Source organism: Drosophila novamexicana, unplaced genomic scaffold (genome assembly GCF_003285875.2).
Source record: "Drosophila novamexicana strain 15010-1031.04,08,12 unplaced genomic scaffold, DnovRS2.1 tig00000108-arrow-pilon, whole genome shotgun sequence".
In the NCBI taxonomy this organism is placed as follows: domain Eukaryota; kingdom Metazoa; phylum Arthropoda; class Insecta; order Diptera; family Drosophilidae; genus Drosophila; species Drosophila novamexicana.
This window is the reverse complement of record NW_020824772.1, coordinates 4,139,362-4,149,752: the sequence shown is the minus strand read 5'-3', so window position 1 is coordinate 4,149,752 and position 10,391 is coordinate 4,139,362.

Below are 10,391 nucleotides of genomic sequence, written 5' to 3'. Positions count from 1 at the left end.
CATTCATCTTGCGTGCCGGCAGGGCATGCAACTGATTTATGTGCTGATGGTGCTTGGTCCGCCCAATCGATGTCGGAAGTCTGTCATCAGCTGGAAATATTATTTTGTCTACGATCGAAAAATATATTCATGGTATATCAACCTACAAAGATACTTTCCTTCGCCTGAAACGTAAATACAAATAAATAAATACAGTTTCAGTTAAAAGTAGACGGTCGAACTGAAATCACTTCTCGGGCTCGTGCTCTTTTATGCTCGCGATAACACACAACTGTTGCTGTTCTTGGATATGTGTGAGTATGAGCACCTAAGCGGTATGAGCGTAAGTGTGAGTTTGAGTGTGAGTGTAAATGGTTATTTTGGGCACTCAGACTGTGCCCGTAGCTGTAACTCTCAGCATTATGCTATTGGTATGAATGTCAACATCATGAATTTAAAATGATTTAAAATACACATTTAAAATCTTTTAAAAATAAAAAAAAAATGTAATATTGAGTTTTTGGGTTTATGCAAGTTTGTCAAAAAATAAGCTATCATTTTTCAAACTCTTGGATAAACAATCAAGTTATAGCGATTGGAGCAAACTTGTCAGAAATACCAATATTTAGATTTTGTTGTTGAAAAATTACCAGTCTAGTCTTTAAGTTTTCAAGCTATACTGACAAAGCAGATATCCGTATTTTGTGGTTGCAGGCAGTATAGTTAATAGATCCTAAAGGAAAGATCGGTCTTAAGCTGATTTTTATTTTGTATGAACTGCATGCTCTGGCCGCACCCAACTTGAATATTTTGGTTTTGGCAATTGCAAGACTCTTAGGCAAGGCGAATTAAACTACTCTAAACTTGTTTTTCAGTTACCGATATCCTCACACAAGCCCAATTTTAATTGAACTCTGATATTTAGCCTGAAAGTGACTTGGTGCATTTATTATGTGTATTCAGCTGAGACAGATTGATTAACATAGCACAATACGAAATTTGCGCTTTAGCTGTCGCATCAACTAAAAGGCATTAAATCAATATGCATATTGCATATATATTATGCGTGGTTTTTCATATTAAATTTCAATTAATTAATTTGTGAACTGACAAAGGAAGTCAATGACATGTGCAAAATGCTTAAATCATTTAAGTAATGTTTAATAAATTGTTTCATTTTATTTATTTTTCAACACAGTTTTCTTTTGTTATTTTTTCATTTCTCTGGATTTGTTTTGCCCAGTCTATGAGGAGGAGTCTATCCGCAGGAATCATGGCGCCAATTGATGGGTCAATATTTTACATTTCAATATAGCCGCATCCCATGTGCGGCATGCGGCACATTGTCTTTTTGCCTCCGGGTAAAATTCAATATGGATAAATTCATAAAATACCAACTGCAGCTTTGATAAAAAAGAAAATAGTAGAAAATACAAAATGTGAATATTTAATTTAGCAGACAGTGTAACCAACTAGTATGAGGTGTTGGGCACATGTAGAAAATACTAAATGTCAACAAATGAAAACCAATTTAAAGCTCGAGGCTGGCTGGAGCAGAGTATTGCCAAATCCCCAAACCGGTTGAATATACAAATTATGCGTTAATACAAATTATTTCGGCTCGTTTGTGCCGTACCACCGTACCACCACCTTAAACAGCACCGGTTTCTTATACGTCAGTAACCTGAACGATATAATATAAATATTTATGATTTCTTTTTCTAACTCTGCCGCCAGCAGCAGTTGTCTGCACTCCTACCAGAGATTTTGTATCTGCTTTGGCTTCTGTTATCGTAGTCAGTTTTTGTTTTGTTCATAATAACTGACCTTGACTTCCATTCGAAAGGAAAAGTGATGCTCCAACTGGCGACTCGGATTAAAAACCTGTCTTTTAAAGACTCAGCTTCCCAAAAACCGTCAGCAAGATCAACATAGTGTAATAAGGTAAAAGAAGCTCTGTTGAAGATATATCGAAAAATCAATAGCTCCAGTCTATTAAAACTGTTTGCAAAGTTATATTATAGTAGATATATTTTATGGTTATAATAATGGTTTTCTTTTTATACTCTCCCAACTCGCATTTGTCTCTCGCTCTCTCTCAGCGGATTTTCTTACCTGTAAATGGTAAACGCTATTCGTCAATGGTAAAAACGAGTTTCGAGTTGATCTTTTAATGGTGCCTGGCCGAACTGGCCACCAGAAGTGTCGAGTGCAAGTCGCACTCAAGCCGGCCCAGCTGACCTTGCTTTTAAACATCTTGTGCTACCGGTAGACCCCTTACTTCCATGATATTGGTCGCAGAGGGGCATTGCTGGGGGTAATGCAGCTGTTGGCCCTCAACTAGACAGACTCTACAGAACAATTAGCACAGTTCTTTGTAGTTTTCATATGGCAAATACATATACATATAATACCCTCGAATTTGTGCAAAAATTAATTAGACTGCGCCACGTCAGTTTCAGTGAGACCCAATGCGGAAAACACAAATCATACTTACTTTCCAAACTAGTTTTACAACGCCACGACCAAGAGCTAGGTGTGGCCATTGTGCATCAAATCAGGAAAGTGCTGTGCTTATCAATGCGTTGATAAGTAAAAACAAAAGCAACTATCTATTCGCTGACAATATAATAAAAAAGCCAAACGTACAAAAAAGGCTGATGCAAACAGTTTTTGAATTTTTGGTTTTCTTTAGGCTGCGCACTCAGTATAAAACGGAGAAATAAAATAGGATTAAAAAGTTAATAACCATAAAATAATTTAATATTTTTATATAAAATCAATTAAAACAGTCCTTTAATAAAATTAAGTAGCGTAAATTGATGTACACAAAAATTATTTGTTATTATAACTTTTACTTTCTGACTTACATTACAGAAAATGAAGATGAAATGTTTCAAAGTCACATTCAAAGTTTTATCTCTAACAGCAAATTAAAATTAAATACATTATGATGAGTGTTCCCTTGTATCCTTGGCAGTATGTCAAGAGAGCTCAAGATGTTGGACTACTCGAAAAGCGCATGTCAGTAAAAAACGTATTTATATGACACAAATTGGTCCAACTACCAGCCAGCCCCTTTGACATCAAGGACTATTTTCAGTTTCAAGCAAAGGGCACTTAACTATTGTTGTGCCCTCGGAATCCCCTCAGTTATCACCTAGTAACCAGTCTAGACGCGTGTGCGAAATAGTTTTCAAATGCGGCGAACAGTAAGAGTTCCAAATTCAAATCCTTATGTAGCTGTGAATACTTTTACTTATGGCACCATCCGTGGGCTCGAATGGGTCTTAAGCTTGGTGCTAAGATTCAAGTCAGCAGCAAGTTGAGGAAACTGTACCTCTGGGCTTCTAACTCCTTGTGCTCTGAACTATTTTGTCATCATAAAAAGTTGAATAAGAGTGTATATTTTTATGGACTTGTTTTATATTTTGAGTTTATGCCTAGGATCATTTTATTATTTCTATATTTGATGGCTTCATATTCAAAGAGAAGTTAATGCTGTGTAGCTAATTATAATACCTATTGTATTTTGGACAATTTGCTTAAAGAAAATAGGATACCCAAAGGTGAAAATTCCTATTTTCTTTAGTGCGCAAGTCCTCCGATTATATTCACACCCCGGACGGTGGATTAAAGTTCCTTATTTCCTATATCAAGGGGGAATTTCTTCTGTTCGTTCACGGAAATTTATGTGATAGGGTGCGAGTTCTAATGCCAGCCGGCACTTTGTTTATTTAAATAAAAATTTTACAATAATATGAAACAACTGAACTAAAGGCAAATTCACAGCGGCCATTAATTAAATTTATGCACAGGCATTGCCGTCTGGCAAGGACGAGGCCCGAGGTAGCAAAAACATCAGGCGGAAGAGCCAACAACAGGGCAGTTGGCGGTTGCGGTGTGAGCTATGGCTACGGAGATTGTGACAATGGTGGTGCCGTCGATGTTGCTCGGTGGTTGCAAGAAACTGTGTCCTGCTCGCCCACACTAAGAGGCAAACCCGAAAAGTATGAAAAACCCGACCGGCAAGCGAAATACTCGTATATATAACGAGAAAATATTTCAAATAATTCGCTTGCCTGCGCCCGGGTCGGTGGTGTGGGCGGCCTGCATGTTGTGAGTGGTGGTGTGACCAAGACGCAACCGGGCTGCTTGTGGCGGCACCAATTATGGAAGTAAAATTTATTATTTTTTATTGTTGCTGTAAAGTAAATCGAGTGTTTGTAGTTATGTCGTATGTGTGCCTGTGTGTGAGTGTGTGTGTGTGTATGATTGTTGTGTTTTCATATTTTTCCATGGCTATGCGGCCATTGTGTACAATTTTCACATGACTGCGATGCTGTTGCTGTCGTCGGGTCTCTGCTTTATTTTTAGTGTTTTTAGTGCTTGGGTCAGTTGTTTTCGGTGTCACTTAGTTTATAAACTATTTATGCCTTCCACTGCAGTAAATTCTTATTTTGGCATTTGCGCTTTTGTTGCTTTGTGTGATGGCACATGTGTGGGCACAAATAAAGTGAAATCGTTGAACGATAAACATATACTCACAGGCATACATGCAAACAAATTTTGCAAACAACAAAAAATGAAACCAGATGTAGGTAGAGGCAAAAATAATTGAAAGTTTTGGCTTGTGGCAAATACGAGTACAGGCCATAGACAGGACAGCTTAACCGGCTGTCCCCGAACATAGGCGCATGGCCCGAACTTCTTGTACTTGTTTTAGCTACCTCACCAGAAAAAGTGGCAAAACTTTTGATTTATTTCGCTTTAGTTTGCCCAACAATCTGCATTCGACGGTTGGCACAGACAGCGGCAATACTCACTGTAAAATTAAATAAAAAAGTAATATATATTTCGCACAAACCAATACGATTGTTAACACCAAGCTGTGCAATATGCTTATTCCAATTATAAATTAAATGCAATCAGACACGTAAACTATGAAGCCCTATTAATAGCCATACTTTCTCAAATTTTCGTATGACCGTAAAGATGCAAGATAAAATATCTTCCTATTTACTCGTGGCAAGCCAAGGATTCGATTTCTTTGTTTTCTGGCATATGATTAAAAAGCGATACCATATTTGCATACTTTTAGGATGAATATTAGGGTCTGTTCGAGCTTTTATTCAATATGCAAAGAGATTTCAAATAAGGTATACTTTTAAGAATGTTACAGCAGACTTTTGTTATTATCTCAATGTTTTAAGAAAGCGATCGGATACACAATACTACACATAGCCCAAGGCTGTGTTTGGCCCATAACAACTTCCTTTGCGTTAATGGCCATGAAAGGTGTAAATTGCGGCATAGAACAAAGACACTATTCGCAGCTAATTTAACATTAAAAGGCTATGAATGCCAGCGTGGAGATAAGACCTAAAACGATAACACAATCGCTTGCAATGAGGAGCACTCGTAAGACAATTGCAAAGACGATGATGGCAAAAGTAACGTCGCATTCATTTGGTTGCTTTAATAAAAGTTAATGTGAATTTTAAATGAAACTCGTAAATCGGCGTCGTCAAAGCGGGCCATATGACGCCTGAGTGTTGTAGTTGGTTAGGGGTCACGGCCCCCATCGGAGGGGGTTAAGGGAAATCCGTGTCACCCGCCATCGTCATAAAAGTTAAGCGAATAACAAATGTGACGACGTTGGACGCGTCCCCGACGCGTCACATCGGGCAGGGGGAGTGTTGCTCGTAAATAATTTAAATGTAATCGTCAACATCCGCAATGACATTTAAGCACGTGCCTACGACCCCCCCTATCGACCCCTGCCCCAGGTCAGACCCGCCCACGGCCAATGCTCGCCCGTCAGCCGTCTCTCGTAAATTATAAATTAAATATTTACACCAGATTGTGAACACTTTGCGTTTATTAATATCCAGTGGCTTAGGTGCGGCAATTTCCCAGACAACAAACCACGCATAGCCTAGGCGAGCTGCATTTATCCTGCCAGGACCGCCAGCACATCCGCTACCATTGCCACTCCCCTTTCCACTGCCACTGCTGGAGCCGGTGCCGGAGCCGGTGCCGGTGCGTGCGTTTGCGTAGAGTAATTAAATCTCGGAAATAATTTGACATGCGGAGTCAACGTTCTTCATCAACGGCTGGCGCTTTAATTCCATTTTAATATTGGAGATTTTAATTAAATTCCTAATTTCAAGCTGGCACATGCACATCCTGTCTAAATTATTTAAAGTAAATTATGACAACTACACCACTAAGAGGACTCTTAACTTGTGGGATTGTGGCTTGGGCATTTCCGGCAGCGGTTACCAAATTTACAACTAAAATATTTCAAATTCTAAAGCGTTTCCCGTTCCTTCAAACACAAAAACAATAAAACCCAGCCCATTTTCCGGCTGAATTGCTTTCAGGTTTCGGGTTTCATTGTAGATTGATTTTCTATTAAATCTGAAGTACCTATTGTCAAAAGCAACATTTCAATATCAATTATGCCCTTTAATTATTTTTGACCGATATGTGTGTTTATTTTTACAAATTTAAGCCAATATTCACACTGAAATAATTAAATAGAGTGATATTTTAACTTAAAGCTAAGCAGTGACACATTTGGAAAAGCTTTAAACGGTAAACAAATAAATGCAAAGTAGGTTACATATTTGAATTACAATTTAAACAAACCGCATAACCAAGCCCGATGTAATTATTGACAAATTACAAAATCAACAAACCACCGAACCATAAACCAGCATCAACAAATTAAAATGTCGGCCGGGATAAAATAACATTTATTATTCACAATAAGACTCAACAATGATGAATGGATAACTAAGCCACGCCTGCTGCTACCACATGCCGTAGGCGAAGGCGTAAGCCAGGAAATTACTTGCGACCGACTGAATACACAGATTATATACAGATTACCACAACGCCGGTTGCTCCTATAAGCTGCCTCGTTTTCCTTATAATCTACAGTGTCATTCAGTTTAGTTTGTTCAACATTAAAATACTTGGCTTGCGGTCAAGGTAAAAACTGACTTTAAGTCATATTGTCAAGTATTTTATTCGCTACATTCCTACGTGTTACTTAGGCCAGGCCACTTAGTACTCAATCAAATTATTTTTACAGATACATATTTGAATTGGAATTCAAAATTATTGTAATATTTGTGGTCCCCAGTTGAATGTATCAGCCGACCGCATTTAAAATATTGTTTTTTCTTTTTTATAAATAAAGTTGAATGCATAAAATTATTAAAATATATGCCAAATATTTTTTGTGAAAATATATCGCAGATTCATGTTGTTTGCATAGAACACAAAAATGATTGACTCAGCGTTTTCATCGGTTTGCATTTGGTGATATTGGAAAAATATACTTTAGTTTATGTTATTGACCTTATGTGTTAATGGAAGCATGAGCGGAACGTGCTATTACCAGCAACAACATATACTTTGAAATTTTCACGTGGCCTTCCTGCTAGAATCTAAGTAGTTCAACCTTGGCTTAACTAAACTTTCAAGGCTAATTGGATTCATTCCTAGAGCGCTTTGTGCTTTTAATATGAAAAAATATTTTTCTTTTTCTTATTTTCCAACTCCATTAATGATTAAAAACATAAAAACTTGCGCAAATGGAACACTAGGAGCGCTCAAAAAAGTTTAATTTAATTAGTATTTAAGCCCGTTTTATTTTCTCAGCTCCACTGGATACGATTTTAATGAGTGGTGGGCGGGCCTGAATCGGCAACAGCGAGCTGGTGATGGCTGACAGCTGCTCCCATATGTCTGGGTGGGAGTATAATAAATTTTCATGATTTTTTACTAGAAACAATAGATGGTATTTACTTTGTGATTTATTTGGTGAGTTGTGGTTAACAGAACAGCTCTCTATTCTTGTTGTTCTGTTTCTGCATATTTATTTTCGCTTCAAAGCTAACCGTCTTCGTATTTAAAAGGAAGACCAACTGCGGCCGCCATTATTATTCCTGCAGCACGAGTCAGTGAGTCCTTGGAGCGAGCGAAGGGGCAAACATGTCAACATTTACCACAGCCGGCATAAGCCTTGAACTCTCTTATCCGGCAATGTACTCTTAATTCTGTATGTATGTACATATGTTCATATGTGTAGCTCACATCAATTTGCACACATGTGTGTGTGTGCGCGTGTGTGTGTTGCAAGGTCGAAGTTTTTTGTGCGGAAGAATTAAGTTTATTTCAAATTTGTAAGTATCTTTCATAGCTGGTTTTACTTTCTTGTGCGTTTTACACAAGGTCTCACGTATAAGTATATATGTACACATTCATCAAAGTACATGCATGTGTATTTATTTACTTTCAAATGCTTGCTTGTGTAAAAGAATTCCCGCTACGTCCCTCTCTTGTATAAAAGTATATCAACCTTGCATTTATCGAAGTCAAAATAAAGCACAATTAAATATAGAAAATATTAGCCAACGTTAACAGTTCAAATTTGCAAGTGCAAGTGATGCTGAAATTGTTTGTGTACTTTACGCCAACTTCAAAGATAACCAAAGCCACGGCTATTTGGGAAATTTCACCCGCAACAATGGTTAATTAGCGAAAAACGATTGTGTGATAGTTTTTTTTTACCGTCCGATCGGTGTCAAATTTATTTTCAAAGATCTTTGAGATAATTTATTTTATACGTGCCACGGGCAAGGCCGGGGTATTCCCGCTAGTCACATTTAAAAAGATAATAATATACGTTATCTTGGCTTCTAACAAATAATTGAAACCTATTGAAAAAAAAGATTCTTTTTTTAACGGACTAGAGGCAAATGTTCGATTTTGATTCCGCTTTGATTCTTAAGTTTCATAACATATTAACCAAGATAACAATTATTTGTTTTAGTTGAACAAAAACCAAATAGACTGAGACTTTGGTCTACCACAATCACTTGTCAAATTGTTGTAAGGAAATCTAATAAAATTGCAAGAAGTTCAGTTTCGCTGAAGTGATAATCTGAAAGCAAACAGTTCCTTTCGCGGATGCATCCCGACTTCAACATTGTAATCTGCGACAAGTTCTTATGCAAGACTCGACATTTGCTTGCTTAGGGTTGAGTCCATTTTGCTGCCAGGGCAACCCGTCCCATGTTTACCGGGACGCAAATGAGATAATCAGAGCGAGAACTGGGCCGAAGTCCGCCTGCAAAAAGTAATTTCGCGCTGCGCAGCAACGTTTTTAATAATTTAATTCTTGCTGTCCACACGGAAAATAAAAGGTGCCATAATGCTAGAATTTAGGGTTACAATTTGGACTGCTATGAGGATATGTTTGTTCGGGTCGAGTATAATTAATTACAGTTAAAAGATGCTTTCTTAAAGGATTAAGCTGGAGTCGTTTTATTTTCATTCAACAAATTGAAACCGGGTCTGTCTAGACGAAACAATTTGTCGGTCCCTCAGACAGACACGTTGACACTATATTCTGCTCTTGTATTACATAATTACGATACCTATTAACCACTTGCCTGGATACAGGGTGAACGACGAAAATTAGCATTATATCGTTCAAAGCAACAATGGCTGTTACAACAACATTAATACAAAGTTCAACCACGAAAATATAATACAATTTTGCAGCAAGCTACCTTGTGGGCAACAATAAATAATTCCCAGCCCAGTTGCACCATTGAAGTTTGCTGAAAGTTCTGCAGTCGGAAAACTAATCCGCTAACATTTTTGATAGTTGATGGTGGGGCACGAAGTGCTAATGCGTCGATGAGAACTATTCCGCACACGAATTTTGGAAAACTCATTAAGTCACCGCTGAACTCGGCGCGATCCTAATAAATTTGCAAACTTTGTCGGCTACACAAAACAAAGTTCAAAACTCTAGTAAAATATACAATTTTATGCAGCAAGTGAGACCTGGCCTATTCTCATTATGTTACATTTGTATGGTCGGTTCAGTTTCTAAACAGTGTTTGTGTATTAATTGCGATGAAAAAATCAATGGGATAATGACCTTGAAATGCAAATGTTAATTTTAAGTAAAGAATACAACATTTTAAGCAGATTCTACACATTTAATTTGAAGTGTTTATTAAAAATAATAGGGAGATGAGTACTGGATGCTTGTTTTTAAGAGTGTTTCAAGGCAAGTGTTTGCTCAACGTCGAATTCCAAAGTTTTCTTACCAACTTTAGCACTTATATAAATGCCACATGCACACGCACGCACACTTACACACAGCTTGCACAGATATGCATGCAGGCAGAGGGAATTAATACACACTATCGTGCACTCACTCTGAATCGCACACAGGCACACCCAACGCCATGTCTGGGGGCCATTGGCATATAAGTAGAAGCCGTTCGTGTCCATATGCGTGTCTGGCGGCCTCTTATAGTCTACATCGCAGTTATTGGCATCGTTTAACGAGCATTAAACGGTTGGCAAATATTTACGAC